The sequence below is a fragment of the Cupressus sempervirens genome, chromosome 3, assembly GCF_028749045.1.
Source record: "Cupressus sempervirens isolate cs-2001-9-10 chromosome 3, ASM2874904v1, whole genome shotgun sequence".
NCBI classification, from domain to species: Eukaryota; Viridiplantae; Streptophyta; class Pinopsida; order Cupressales; family Cupressaceae; genus Cupressus; species Cupressus sempervirens.
Genome location: NC_143120.1, coordinates 94,812,132 through 94,828,811, shown reverse-complemented (window position 1 = coordinate 94,828,811; position 16,680 = coordinate 94,812,132).

The following is a 16,680-nucleotide window of genomic DNA, read 5'->3' as shown; positions in this document are numbered from 1 at the left end:
TATGCATCTATGTTGATGATTTATTATATACTAGTAATCTACATTTTGAAGAATTCAGGCTTGAGAAGGAAACATAATTTGAAATGACCAATCTTGGTCACTTTAACTACTTTCTTTGTTTAGAGATTGAACAATTGGAACATGGAATTTTCATCAGTCAAAAGAAATATACACAAGATGTGTTGATAAAATCCAAAATGAATAATTGCAAGATAATCAACATGCCTATTGTTCCAGGTATGAAATTGAGAAAAAATGATGAAGGTGTAGCAATGAATTCCACTTTATATAATAAATTGGTAGACAAATTAATGTACTTGACAACAATAAGGCCAGGGATTATGTTTTTAGTTAGCCTTCTTTCCTAGTTCATGGAATCACCAAATAAATCACATTGGAAGGTAGACAAAATAATATTAAGGTATATTGAGGGAATAATGCAACATGGTATTTGTTAAATAGGTAATGAGGACAACCAACTAGAAAGACATACAACCTATAGCCACAGAGGCTTCTGCAATGATTTTGCATAGGATTTTCATTTCTCACAATAATGAAAAGGTTATCAATGATAGTTAAGTGGATATTTATTAATAGTTTTTTCTTGGTAGTTGGGTTAGCATACCATTTACATTGTCCTTCAAGATATTTCCTTACCAAGTTTCAAGTGGTTCCTTCTTTTTTGAAACTTTGGGTCAGCTTGGTTAGCTATGTCTTGTGTGCTTTGGGTCTCTATGTTTTCATTCTCTAATATGGGAGGCTTGTGGGTTGTCATGGATGGCCTTTTTTTCATCAAATTAAACTAGATAGGCATGAGAAGTTTAAGAGAAGATCCAAAGTCTAGAGTTTTATTTAAAAATCCAAAATAGAAAATTATGTAGAAGGGATGAAGTGGTACAGTCCTAAGTTGTCTCAAAAATTTGTGGAAACTTAGGAGGATGATAAGGTTACCATAGGAGTTTTTAAATTTCTTTTTGATGCTAAAATATATTGCAATGGTTACATAGTTGATCATGAAGGATTTATAAATCTCTAGGAAAACCATGGTTTCCTTTGAAGATGATAGCTAGCTATTGTTGGACCTAGGGAATGAAATTTAGAAACTCAAGAGTAGTTTCAACCATGAGAAGGTTGTGGAGAGTGGAAAGTAGTGGTTGAAATTATTATCAAATTCACCACTTTGGAAGGAAGCTACAGGTGCTTCCATTCCCATATTTTCCCATGCTTAATAACTTTACAAGAAATGTGAAGTTTTATTTCTCTTAATAGATTATCTCATCTTGACCAATTTATATTTAAAAAGCTAAGGTTAATGTTGGAGCCCCATGCACCAATTTTTTTATTCAAAAATTTTTGAGTTTTAGTATGTTTAAACCCCTCAAGATTGTCCTATCCCCACCCTATTTATTGAGATCAATAGTTATTTCTTAACCCCTATTTCTCACTTATCTAATTAGTTATAGGCTCTCTAAGCCCTGAAAAATGTGCCCTCTATTTTAGGTAATATGGTTAATATAGCTTGTAAAGCTAATTAGATGATTACCATGAGGTAGAAAGAACAAGAAGGCACTATAGAAGTTATTAATGACTTCTCTTCTAGCTCCTCTTAGTTTACTAAGTAAACTTGGACCCTAGAGAAATCTTGATGTAGTGCACAACCAAATTAACCCCTAATGGAGGTGATCCTACTCCCAAAAAATAACCACATAGTAAAGACAAAACACAAGATATAATATTTGATGCCAAACACAAGTCTTTTCTTATTAATCAACAGATTACATGCAATGTGTTAGGCTATAAGGACTTCATAGTTACAACCAAATACAAAGTAAGTAATAGTTTTGCAAGATCACTCCAGATCCTATCCCAAAACTTAACAAGTCCAAATCTATAATAGCACTCTGGTCAAAACCTCTAGCAAGATCTAAAGTTATGCTCACAAGCCACCAAGTAATCTCAGTGTTTCCCAAGTCACAACTACTAACTCTACTAACAAGCTTCACTCTCTTAGCTACATCCTATTCTCCAATTTGGATGATTATGATTGAAGAATCCAAAAGACCCTTTAATTATACCCAAATAAGCCATAAGTTAGCCTAGAAAGTTAAAAATTAAATAAACCATTTCATTAAATAATATTTGAGCCACAAGTTGGTCTGCAACAAATATCAAATACAAAATACCTTAGCTAGCTTACAACACTCATCAAATACACCTAGGATAAAGATCCAAGGTTCAAATAAGTCCAAAAATCTCTATGATTGATCTACATCACGGTCACACACATTAAATACACCAAGTTAGCTAAGAAAATCTATAATAATTCTATCCTGCAAGCCGCAATATCGAGCATTAACAAAACCCACAAGCATCACCTAGCTCTGATGAGACCATTTTTAGTCTCATAAGTAACCCAATAAAACCATATATTTCTTCTTAATATATTGATGCTAAAGTGGATTTCAGTAATAATGGAGAACTATTTAGTTGTTTAAGGTAGAAAGTAAAGTAGATATATTTTTTCTTTTTGGTAGATAAATATGTTGCAAATTACTTCTAATATGTTTCTATAACTATGCAAGATACTAAATGTAGATGAATGAGCTATTAATTAACTCATGAAAAGAATAAGGTTTCAAAAGCACTTTCTACAAAGAACTCTAGAAAGCCATAAAAGAGAACTTGAGACACATTGAAGGATTTGAAGATATCATAAATAGATGAAGGAAATTTTATTTCAATCAAGCAACACATTCCAATATTTATGGGAAATCATGGACAATTAGTCATTCCTAAATCAATGAGTAGAAATTTTGTTTTTGCAAGTTGAATTTGTATATTAAATTGTGTTATCTTCTTCAACAAAGGTAAGTCAAGTTATAAATGCATTTTAATGTTATAACATTATTATAATATGATATATATGTTAAATATCAATGATCTAGTTGAATTCCTAAAATCAAGAGCCCATAAATTGTCAAAAAAGGTAGTTCCACTAAAATAGTCATATCACAATCATTTATCAATGAAACTGAGTTCCACAAGATGTTCTAGAAACTAGACTTAAAAATATACAAATAATATTTTATATATTTGGCACTATTATCAATATAAAACTTAAAGCTTGTGCTTGAAGATGACTAATTAAGATGTGGAGTAATAAATGGCATCAATTTAGTTAAAATACTAGTCTTAGTAAAATGACCATATCTCTCTCATTTCTTAATAAAATTGAGAACTGTACAAAGATAGAAACTAAATAACAAGGGCTAAAATATACTCCAAGTATTTGGCATGAATCATATAATTGAAAAAGAATCACATGACTAAAGTTTACTAAATGTGAAGTGACAGAAATTATGGACAGGAAATTTAGTTTTCTCAAAGTTGTGTAAAACATCCCATAAAAATAAGATCTTGTATTCAATTATTCATAGATTGTTTGATTAATTGTAGGATACGTATTCTATAAATAAGTTTTAATTATTTAATCATAAAAATTTTGATGAATGGGGAATATTAGGAAAACATTTTAGTCTTATGAAATAGGATAGTTTAGCTTCATTTTTATGAACAATGTAATTTGAAATTCCTAGAGTAAATTAAATTCAAGAAATTTTATTTGTTATGATATGGAACCTAATAAGGCTTAAGGTTTTATTTGATTAGGTTTCCCTTTAGATTGCTTCTATAGGGGTTTGGGGGTAGCATCCCTAAGATAGGGTCAAGGGGCAATGCCCCTATTGGGTCCTAAGGTAGTGCCCCACATGCTCTCCGTATTGTAGTATAGGGTGGGGTCGAGGGGAAAAAAACCCATGGGGGTTTTTTAGGGCACCACCCTCAAAGCTAAAATTAAATCTACTATTTTAAAAGGTGTTGTCTTTTATTTTTCTATTGGATGACTTATTCTAACCCTAATTTTGTAAGTGGAAAAAGCTTGTATAAAATGACTTAAGGTTAGGAATTTCATAATGTATAGTGATATTATACCTTCTTGCGATGGTACTAAGATGTAAGGGATTGCAGATTATAATCACTAGATAATAATAATATTGAACTTTCTATTGGTGGATATATCCTAAGGATTGGGTGAACCACTTTAAGTTCTTGTGTCTTGTGTTCTCATTTGTGCACTTTATTATTTTATGATATTAGTTATATTTTCATGTAACTATTATTTCCATCTATGGATAATCCTAAAATCATTTCCAAAAATAGTTCCTTAGTTTATCCTTTTCAATTCATGTAAGTTTATTTATTTTCATCCAAGTTTAGAATAGATCCGGTTTCATGCAAGTGTAGTGTAGAATGAACTATCAAGCAAGTTTTCTTAATTCTTCTTTGCATATAGCCTTAGAAACTATCTTGGATTGATAATTTAAATGATGTAGGTAGAAATTTAAGGATACAAGGTGACAATGCAATGATTTGGCACATCTAACTCCCATAAGCATTGTCAAGTTCCACAAGTGACAATCAACCAAGACATACTAATCATTACAGTGAGTTTCAAGGAGCATTGAGATAAAGAACTTTCAATAACCAAGATCTTAGGTGAATAATATATCCAAGAACTACCCAATAATGACTAAGAACCACTCATTTTTTTTAATTGAGTCCTCAAATCCAAAGCCAAAATCCCTCCAACATGAACGATTTCTAACTACCTTAGGATTCTCCTACACCCAACACCACAAATGTGATAAGATGCTCTTAGTAGCTATAAAAACTTCTTCTGGAATTCATCACATAAATCACAAACCGGTTCTTCACATACATATCCTCCAAGTCTTTAACTTTTACATTCTTTCCCTTGTTCCACTTATCTCAATCCTTTTTAGAAATATACAACTATTTTATTTCTTTTTCACATCTATCCATGGTGTTCTACAAATTTCCTTTCCATGCTAATCTTTAACCCTCTCAGAATCCTTCAACTCAACTTGACTACCAATACTTAGCTTCATTCTATCAAGTTCTTCATTTTGCAAAGGAATCAGGGAATGCTACCAATAGTCAGGATCCTACCAAGTTTATGTATTCTACAAAGAAATTAGGGAATGCTTCTTGCCACCTATCAAAACTATAAACACATTCTTGACACAATCATGCGCAACCCTACAATCATACTATCAAGGTCTACCAAGTGATATGTGATAACTAATCATGTCCATCATATCACACAACACTTGATCCTTATACTACCAAATCTAGAAATCAACAATACATTCCCTCACTTCCAAAGAATGTTCATCATGTAGCCAACCAATCCTATAAGGATAAGGATGTCCCATTCTCTTCAAACTAGGTTTTTGAACCATCTCCTTTGCACCAAGGTTATTAGTACTATCACGATCCATAATCACATTGTAGATTTTACCACCATACTTAGAATGAGTCCCAAAAAAATTACTCCTTCAATAAGGTTCAAGTACCTTCGTGCCAAATAGTACTCATCGACCTAAAAAAATCTCTCCTTCCTACTTAGGATCATTTAACCAACCCTTTAACTTCATTCAACATAAAATATCTTATATCACCAACCCTCTATGAACATTCATAAGCTCTATGACCTTCACCAAAACAAAAAAAATTACCTTTAAATTCAAATCTACTTCTCCTCTTCCTCTATTCAATAGGTTTTGGTTCACCTTCTGCACTTGGTTAATCATTTTTTTGACTTATCCTACTTCTCCTTATCATGGGAACTACCTTGAATTCTCCTCTTCACCTTATCTTCAGCCCTTAGAGCATACAAATAAGTACCCTCAATCGAATAAATATTAAGCATACCAATTGTTAGGATTAACATCAAACAAAAGTAACAATTATATGCAAATATAAATAATATGAGGAAATAATAAATCACATAGAAGAGAACACAAGGCACCAATATTTAACATGGTTCACCCAACTATGTCCACCAACTCCTAATAGGGTTGAGGCTTCTAATAAGACCTAGTCATCTAACAATGGTGTAGGGCACTCAAAGACAATACAAGGTATTTCACAAGACATTGACATGATACTTCATAGCACTACCTTACTATGTGGCTCATGATGGAGGTTATAATGTTTTAGAATGTTAAGACTAGTTTCAAGTCGATATCATCCCATTTGTAAAGGCTTGAGACTCATTGGTGTTTCTATAAACCTTAAATCCTTAAGACCTATAGGGCATTTAGTATCTAAGGAAATAGGTACAAATACCTTAAATAAAGATAATTTAGGTCCTAGGGTCCTTAGGATGTTATTTTGAATATGTCCTTAGGATATTATTTTGAATAAGAAATATTAAAGCAAAAAAAAATTGCTATGCAACTTTCAAAAGTTGCCAAGCAACTTTGCAAAAAGTGCTTAATATTGCTAAACATGAGGTTTCAATTGATTGCAACTATATTCTAGTTAGTTGATCAATGAAACACTAGTATATAAATGTAATACAACCTTCCTAGTAGAACAAGGTGTCATATGTGTGGATTATTTATTGAATCAATAAAGTTCTCTAGTTTTTAGGCTAAGTTTTACTATGTTTTCAATTTCATACATGTTGTATAGACAAGGAGTGAAGGGTTAATGATCTAAGAAGAAAAATTGGTGAGTTACCTATCAAATGCACTTGGTCTAACCTGATTTGGAGGTTTCTAATCAAAGATATAGATTTTTCTTTCTAAACTACCAGGAAACCCTAGTTACAATAGGTTTTGGGTAAATAGATGGATAGCTCGCAACTGTACCATCCAATTTACAAAAAACCCAATGGAAATGGAGGCTCAGGGAATTTATTTTTAGATTCTATAAGTAGGAGTTCAAAAAGTGATGGGAGCTATTTATGCTTGCAAGCTCTAGGCCAAATATTTGGATGTATTTGGTCTTAATTTGTAGAAATTTGATTGTTTGGAGTTATAAGTGAAGAAAGTAACCTAAAAAAAGGTGGATTTTTAGTTTGTTAGCTGTCCCTAAGAGTCCTATATACATGTTTCTCATCTATGCACCCATTTCATTAGTCTTCCTTTGGAAACCAAGCCTATAAGTGCTCTATTAGGTCTATGTACTTAGGCAGATTAGTGAAGTGCTAGAGTAGATCAAAAGTTGATCTTGGGGGATATTGTCTGGGTAGTTGAATCCCTCTTAATTCAATAATTTTTTAAGATATTGCATTTTTTGTTGTGGTAAAACAACAAGTTTTTCAATTTTAGTCCTTATAGCCCTATTTTGGGAATATACTGATAAAGCTTGTGTTGGAATTGAAAAAGTGTGTTTTGAGCACTTAGTTTTTGTTCTTAGGAATTTTTACAAGTGGGAAAGCTATTAGTAAAAGGTTTTGAGACACTTTGAAGTCTTTGTCAAAGACTTGGTGTTTTGAAGCATTTGCACTTAAGGATCAAACCTTCCATTGTTGCACTCTGCATCAAATAGTATTAGAGAAGTTTGGATATTGGAGGAGTATAGATAAAGAAAATATGTTTGAAGAAGAAGAAGGAGATCCCTCTAAGGATCACAAATGTTGAATTGGCCAAGCTTATAAAGGAGAAGATGGCAGAGAGTAGAGTAGTAAGGGAAGAAAATAGAAATATGAAAAGAGAATTGGAGAAACTCAAGGGTAAGATGAAAAAATGAGATAATGATGAGTCTGAAGAAGAGGAAGTTGAAAAGGATACCTATGAAGAAGAGATCCCACTAGATCAGAGACCACTCTTGCAAGCCTTGGGAAGAGTAGGGCTGAAAGGAGGAGACTTGACTACTTTTCATGGAAAACTAAATCCAAATGAGTTTATGGATTGGTTGGAAGCATTAGACAACCATTTTGAATGTGATCAGGTCCCTGCAAGTCAAAGGTTCAAGTTAGCAAAGGAAAAACTTAAGGGCCCTACCCTTAGTTGGTGGAACTTTTTACAAAGTGAAAGAGAGGATGAGGGAAAGGGTCAGATCAACACATGAAAGAAGATGAAGGTAGAGATTAAGAAGAAATTCATTCCTGAGGACTATGAGGTTCTAACACATTAGAAGTTACATAATCTCAAACAAAAAGATATGGATCTTAGCACATATACCCAAGAGTTTCACAATTTGACTCTTAGGGTAAAGGTGTACAAAACCAACAAACAAAAGTTGGCAAGGTATATAAGTGGCTTGAAATATAGTATTCAAGATGAACTGACTCTAGTCACTATTGATTCAGTCCATCAATGCTTCAATCTAGCCTTGAAGATTGAAGAAAGGAAAACGAGAAGAGAAGAATCCAGTTCCAATAGGGGAAGAGGAAATAATTTTAGAGGAAGAGGGGGGCAGTTTCAAGGAAAGAGTAAATATTCTAAAGAATATGGAAAGAGCCTAGGTACTAAAAATGAGTCCAGTAGTAGAGGTACTTTTAGAGGAAGGAGGCCTAATAACAATAGAGGAGGTGGAAATGGTAGAGGAAGGGGAGGCAATGTGTTTACTGGGAAATTCTTCACCTGTAATTAGATAGGACATCACTCCTTTAGATACCCTCAAAAGATTGGAAACAATCCTAGATAGGGAGATAGGAGAGTCCAATTGCTGCAAGAAGAAGAAGATGGTCAAAGTACCACATCTTATCATTCAACTTCTTCCAAACCTACTAATCCTGAAACTTGTGAGTTCTTAATGTTGCAGAGGACACTCTTGAAGGTGCCCAACCCCATGGAACCACCATAAAGGAATGCCTTATTCTGGACAACTTGCAAAATCAAAGAAAAGGTATGTAAGTTAATTGTAGATTCTGGATTAATAGAAAATATAGCATCTAGGGAGATGGTTGATAAATTAAAACTACAAGAGTTACCACATCCTTATCCTTATAAAGCATCATGGCTTACTAGAGAGAAACAAACTCTTGTCAATGAACAAGTATAGTAGAATTTACTCTAGGAGAGTATGTGGATAAAATTCTTTGTGATATCATAGATATGGATGCTTGCCACCTCCTATTAGGGAGACCATGAAAATATGATGTTAAGGCCAAACATGATCAGGAAACCAACATATATACCATAACCAAAGGAGGCATAAAATATACCATGAACCCCTCACCTGATGATGGAATGTTGGACCATGTAGTTAGTAGTGTTGCATTGGTAGGGGAGAAAGAGTTTATGCAAACCTTAAAAGAAAGGGATACCCCATGCTTTGCTATAATATTCAGGCCTAGAAAAGGATATTTTAGTGAATTCCAAAGACAAACCCAATAAGGGACAATGGCGGGAAGATGTTGGTCCTAAGGAGGATAGGGGTCTTCTAGAAAAGTATCATGGGATAGTTGCAAAGAGTATTCTAGCCTCCTTGCCACCTAAAAGAGAAGTTAGCCATTGTATTGACCTTATCCCTAGTGCAAAATTACCTAACAAAGATGCATATAAACTGACCCTGAAATAGAATGCTGAGATTGCAAGACAGATTAAAGACCTATTGTTGAAGGGCATAATTAGAAAGAGTGTAAGTCATTGTGTTGTTCTAGTAGTTCTAGCCCCTAAAAAGGAAGGCACTTGGAGACTTTGGACAAATTCTAGGGCAATCAACAAGATCACAATAAGATATAGATTCCCAATGCCAAGAATGGAAGACCTTTTGGATTTCCTAGGTGGGGCAAATTACTATTCAAAGGTGGACTTGAAAAGTGGATATCACCAAATCAAGCTAGGAGAAGGGGATGAATGGAAAACAACCTTCAAAACCATAAAGGGGCTCTATGAATGGCTTGTAATGCCATTTGGGCTATCAAACGCACCTAGTACCTTTATGAGGCTCATGAATGAGGTCCTCAAGCCTTTTCTAAACAAATTTTTGGTTGTCTATCTTAATGACATCCTAATCTTTAGTAAAGATGAAGAAGAACACCTAAGGCACATAGACCAAGTCTTGAAAAGGTTACATGAAGAAAAACTCAAGATCAATCTTGAAAAATGTACTTTCATGAAAGAAGAACTCATATTCTTGGGCTTTGTCATTTCTAGGCATTATCTTAAAATGGATCCATAAAAACTAGAAGCTATTATTAATTGGCCACCTCCAAATAATCCATCAGAAGTCAAGAGTTTCCATGGACTTTGTAACTTCTATAAGAAATTTGTCAAAAAATTCAGTGGAGTCTATGCACCTATAATAGACACTATAAAAGGAGGGAGAAAATGTCAATTTGTTTAGACCAAGGAAGCAACAAAGGCATTTGAAATGCTTAAACAAAAGATAGCACAAGAACCCATCTTAATGTTCCCTGATGTCAAAAAAATATTCATAGTAGAATGTGATGTGAACACTAAAGCCATAGGTGGATTCTTGAGTCAGGAATTTATGCCTATGGCCTTTTTTAGTGAAAAACTAAATGATGCAAAAGAAAAATATGCAGTCTATGATTTTGAATTATATGCAATGGTACAATCACTTAAAAGGTGGAGACACTAATTATTACCAAAAAAATTCATCGTGTTTACTAACAATTAGGCTTTGAGCTTCTTGAATAGGTAGGATAGACTTAGTCAAAGGCATATCAAATGGATGGAGTTCATGCAAGCATATAGCTTCTCAATCAAGAACAAAAAGGGGATAGTGAACAAGGTGGTAGATTCCCTTAGCAGGAGGAATCTTATGATCCAAAACATTGAATTAGAAAGTGTGGGTATCTCAGTCATGAAGGATATGTATGCTAAGGATGAAGACTTCAAGGAGATATACCAATAATGCCAAGAAATGGGGGACAAACACCATACTAAATTTGTAAAGTACCTAATTCAAGAAGGACTTTTTTTTAAAGGAGGACAACTTTGTGTGCTAAGGGGATCTTTCAGAGAGAACATCATCAAAGAAAAACATTGTGGAGGCATGTTAGGGCACTTTGGAATAGATAAGACCCTTGAACAAGTTAAAAGGTTCTATCATTGACCTGAAATGCAATCAGATGTTAGAAAATTTGTTGATAGTTGTCTAATTTGTCAAAAAGCTAATGGATAGACTTCTAATGTAGGGCTATACAATCCTTTAACCATACCATGCAAACCTTGGGATTCTATAAGTATGGATTTTGTGCTAGGTTTACGAAGGACTAAATCAAGACATCACTACATTTTTGTAGTAGTTGATCAGTTCTCAAAGATGACCCATGTTGGGTAGTCATTATGAATGACATCAATGGCAAGAATCCATTGCGTAATTCCTCTCTTGAAAAGCTAATCTTTTTAGGGATCAACTCCAAGGTTTAGTTTTTTCCTTGCAACATACCAAAATCTACTCAGTTGAAGATAAATGTGAGTGTTCACAAAGAGGCCTTTGCTATTTCTAATTACTCTTTTATCTCAAAATGAAGTAAATATATTCGTTATCTTAGAATAACACACAAAAGAACAATTTTTTTGTATTTTCTATTTTTTTAATGATTGCAACTCTAACAATGCAACTAATATGAGGTCCTATTATAACAAGGGGTTAGCAAAGAAAATAACAAAATTGAAAGCAAATAACATGAAATTGAAATCCTAAATGGACATAAGTAATAGAAAAAAACACGCTATGAGTTAAACCTTTGAAGAAATCAGTAGGAAACCAATGAAAATGGGAGCAGTGCTTCCTAGAATCCATTGATGTAGTTGTTAGTGAGAAATTTTAACAATCAAATAATGTTTCACTCTTCATCGAATTCCAAGGCCACATAAAGTGCACTCAGACACAATTTGGTGATGTCTCAAGCTTGTTACATTAGTAGAATTTGTAAATCTGTAGCAAACACCAGAACTAAAAGATCCCACAACCAAAAACAATGCAATAAAATTTTGGCTCAATCACAATCTCATGAATAAAATTGACAAAATAATGGCACATTAAAGTAAGAATCACTACACTCCAAATTCAAGCACCAAAGGCATAATTTTATTGCATAATAATGGCAACCTTTGTAACATTTTACAATGTGGTATTTATAAGAAATTGTCTCCTCAATTTGTGTTGAGAGTGAGAGATATAATTCATGCAATAAAATGCTTTTAACTAATAAAAAAAACTAAATATATACAGACTAACAATTAATCTAGTGCTTAGAGGGACTCCATCCATATTTTATTCATTAATTGGATGCATGAACCCTTTACATGTCAAAAACAAAGACAAAATGAGAGAGAAAGTAGGAGGAAGCCATAAGTCAAAGTGGAAGTGCATGGAGGCATAAAAAATGGAAGTTGGTCTTCTTGGCTCCTAATTTAACAATTTTGAAAATGACCAAGAAACCATATAAATGCATATAAGGCTAGCAACTTCCTATGATAGATACACTAGACTATAGTCTTGGGCCAACTATAAGGCATAACTCCTTCTTCACTTTAGGCTCTGCAAGACCTAGGTGGGTTAACCTTCAGTTCTGAGATATGGTACCAGTGCATTTAAAACATAAATCTGAACCTATTTACTGCAGATGAAAACCCTTATTTCTCCTAATAACTTATGCAATGACACATATCTATAGTAGTTGAATGCAAATCTATGACATTCACAAGCTGAGTGAGGGTTAATTCATTTCAGCCCACTACAAGACATGAAAAATTGAATTTATTTGAATAAAAGATTTTGTGCAAATGACATTCATATCAGCTTGCATCTAATTTAGTAATCAGTACCTTATCCATTGAAACATAGATTCATTATCAACATGATGACCTAACTTGTTTGCATTACAATCAAGTTTATCAACTAAAATCCCCAAATCTCATTCTTATGCAATATCCCCTTCATACACCCAGAAACCCTATTAGAACACTAAAGCATTTACCTAACTCCTTGAGTCAGAAGAAACAATAGATCTGATACACAACTCATCCAAGCTGCCTCAAATCAAATGAACCTTATCCATTTAATCGCAAAGTTAATGACATATGAAGAATTAGGAGATAGGAGAAGGAAACCCAGATAATTCATGTAAATCCTTTTTATATTCATCCATGGAAAGATTGAATACATGAATTGGTAAAACTAAATAAAACTAAAGATACTCCACATAATCTAGCATCAATTTCCAGTATCTCAGAATGACAATACATGACATGAAATGAAAATTTGCACATAAATAGGTGTATGGCCTTCACTGGTAGAGCTCAGTTCAATAGATAGGAAGCAAAACCATCAACAACCCTGGTTTCAACAATAGAACTAGAACCCTGCTGGTAATACCTAGAGCAAACTGTCAACCCTTACAATGGATCAGAAAAAGAAAGATATTAACAAGAAAGAATTCCTGGATTTGTTCTATGCCTGACATGTGTCTACTTGAAATTCAATCTCCTGCACCTGAATAACTTCTTTCTATTCTCTCCCCTCAATTGGTGAATCAAATCTTCAATCAGTTTTGCCTACAAAAAGCACAAAACATCTAAAATATCTAATTGAACAAGTAACTGATTTGATGCTTGATCTGGAATGGAAAATTTTTGTTAAAAATGAACTCAAGAAGGGTAAAAACATTTCCAGAATTCATTTTAAGCTTCAACAAACATCAATATATGTTCCCCAACTAATTCTGACATCCCATGATGAATTCTGCCCCTTTTATTGAGAATGTCCCAAAAATTACAAAACTACTTATAGACTGAACCGATGAAGTGTTGTGGAAAATCTGATCCTAAATCTGGAAAACTCATCTTCTCCCAATTTTCACAGTATATTATAAGACCTATTTTGGACAAAAAATGCCCCTCTTGTAGTAGTTTGAAAAATCTGATCCTGAACTGTATCAAAGCTTTAAAAATGAAAATTTTAAAAAAGTATATAGTCTAAACTATATAAAAATTTAAATTTATTTTAAATTTTCATTTTATACGTTGATCTTCTCCTTTTGTGAATTTTAATTTTATATTCACTATCTTTTTCCATTTGCCACTTACCACAACTTAACTAGCCATGACTTTGAGATATTAATTAATTAATTAATATATTAATTAATCCTTTAATTTCTCTTTCCTCTTTCACGTAGTGTCGAAAGGCATTCATTTCTCCCTTTACATTCATACGTGAATGAGGGGATATTAATATTTTATCCCTTTATACTCTTATGAGCACTTGTATCACTGGAAGGTTTCAAAATTTGTTTCATGTCCATACGTGATGCTTTCTTTAGCGTATCATTGAAAGCCTTTATTTTTAAACATACGCTCTTATGTTGAATCCTCCTCTCCCACGTAAGAATGTAAGATTCATGATTTTTGACTCTGACCCTATGGTAAAAAAATCATTCTCCATGCACCATGTGGGTCAAAATGCCTTTGTCTTTTGACCCCATGAGCCCTCCACATGGCTCAGCTTTAAAAAGCATGGTGTCTTTTAAACACTACATCTTTGTGTGCGATAGCATTTAAAAGACAAAAATTAAAAAAACTAGGAAAATGTGGGATATTTCCATAGGGGTCTTTCAATGACGACTTCTATTTTCTCTGCTCCAATCGGCTGCCTTTAGCGTGCATGGGTACTTAATCAACTTCCTCTCACCCTCTGGTAGCATTTTCCTTCAAAATTGTCCTATCTCATAGCATAGACTCCCCTACTTTGCTCAAGTTGCGTGTTCTCCCTTTGAAGATGCCTCTACCTGTCTCTAAACATGGCATATTCCCCTTCTACACCTTGTTTTTCATGGTGCCACCTACCTTTCTAACGTGGGGATCTTTTTTTTTCTTATGGGCATGGGATTGTTTTGGTAATGAGATCCTGCGTTGATTCTTATTGCTTGGCTTTACCTCTACATCGGTTTCTCTGTTTTCTTGGCAATTTATTTTTTAATGCGTGGAGGTTCCAATTTTCTTTCAGACCACATCCTCTACCTTGACTGGGATAGTGCCCCTCCGTGTGGGCTCCTTTGTCTCCTTTAATTTCTACGTCTGCTTCATGAGAATAATATTTGCATCTTTTAAACTAGTTTTTTTTTCTCTTATACTACTGTCCTCTTCCTTCTTTATTGGCTACCTCTTTTATAGCGCAGGTTCCCTTCAATGCATAAGCTCTTCTTTATCAGTGTGAAGCTTCTCTTGCTTTCAACCTGTTCTCCTGTTTTGAAGTATTCCTCCTTACGTGATGTAACCATACACTAAATTGATCTCTTGCATAGATGGAAACCATGGGTTGCTTTCATAGCACGGGTGCTCCTTTTCAACCTTGTTTAGCTTTGACTATTCAAAGATTTAACAATTTCAAATTTGTATTCTGGGCTACTCGATGGGAGATGTTCACAGTGAGATACTTTTGCAAATTATGTTCTTCTTGCATGGTAAAATATGTAGATGGTAAGTTACAAGCTTCCCAAGTTCCAATACACTACCCTCAAACATGTAATGAACATTACATGAGTGTGGATGAATGCAAGGATTTTTCTTCTAGTTGCTTGCTATGAGAATTTGCTAAAAACTCCTTTGGTAATCGAGAGGATACTGCAATTAGATGTGTTGAATGCCCATAATACCACAGGCTTTTCTATGATGATTGTAGTGTACCATGGAAGTTTTAGAAATGTCTTTGAGATTGAAGGGGCTCAACGTTACACATACATGATGAGATGGGTGCAATAGAGTTCCCACATCATCAACATTCAACTACAATGAGAATTATTCAATCAAGTATCATGATTCATTGTAGTTCCATTGGATAACATTTCAGGATTCTCATTTGAATACGTTCCATCTAAAAATTCAATACTACCACCATCAGCCTCACTCAACTCACAAGACGATGATGATTCTTCACTTGTAATCATTTATTTTAGAATAGACTTGGGAGAAACAATGGAACTTGATTTATTGCTCACTCCAGCAGTATCTGAGAACCACTGGATCCATGGAGCCCAAACCTCCCACAAGTTCACCATCAAATGTTAGAAGCTTCAGTTTTATGGGTAGTGCAATTGCTCATCAAAGCATGCCATATTATGTATCATGTATTTATTTGATTAATTGAGGCATTTTAAGATCCCAAAGCCTTATTAATCTGATAGAATTAGTCGGGCCACAAAGTGGGTCCGACTAAAAAAAATTTCAATTTCGGACAACTGAATCCTCAAAATGATCTAATGAGCTCTTCAAACTGATTGGAATCAAAATCAAGCATTGAATTATCCTCAAAAACTCATTTTTATCTTTTACTGCCCACTGTCATTTTAGTGCTAGATGATCCTTTGACTGACCTTAAAAACTGATCAAATCACCTGATCGAGCTCTGGAAACTGGCATACTGATTCTCTGTTCCACATAGTTTCACCCTATTGAATCCCATCTCATGAGGAATTTGGGGTCACAAGATATTCACTGTCAAAGTTGCCTTCTCAGAATCACCTGCATGAAAACATGTCAAAAAGCAATAAATTGGGTTCGAAATTAGCTTTGAAAATTGGAAAAACTGACAGTTGGGAAGACAAAAACTGGGGCATTGGTTTTGTTCCATGAGGTGAGTATAATTTTTAAATTTAGGCTCATGAAAAATAATGGGATGCATTTGGCAAGTGGTCAAAGCGGGCTACTCAGATTTTGCAAACTGAAAAAATGGCAAAAAGGCAATTTTTTGCAAATGGAATTGACCTGGAAAAGTATGCAAATGGATTTTTCATATCTTGAAACTTGGCACACTTGGAGTATTTTTGGAGGAAAAAATAGGGGTACAATCCATTTAACTTGACCTATCATAGATCTCAAGTTACGACGTCCC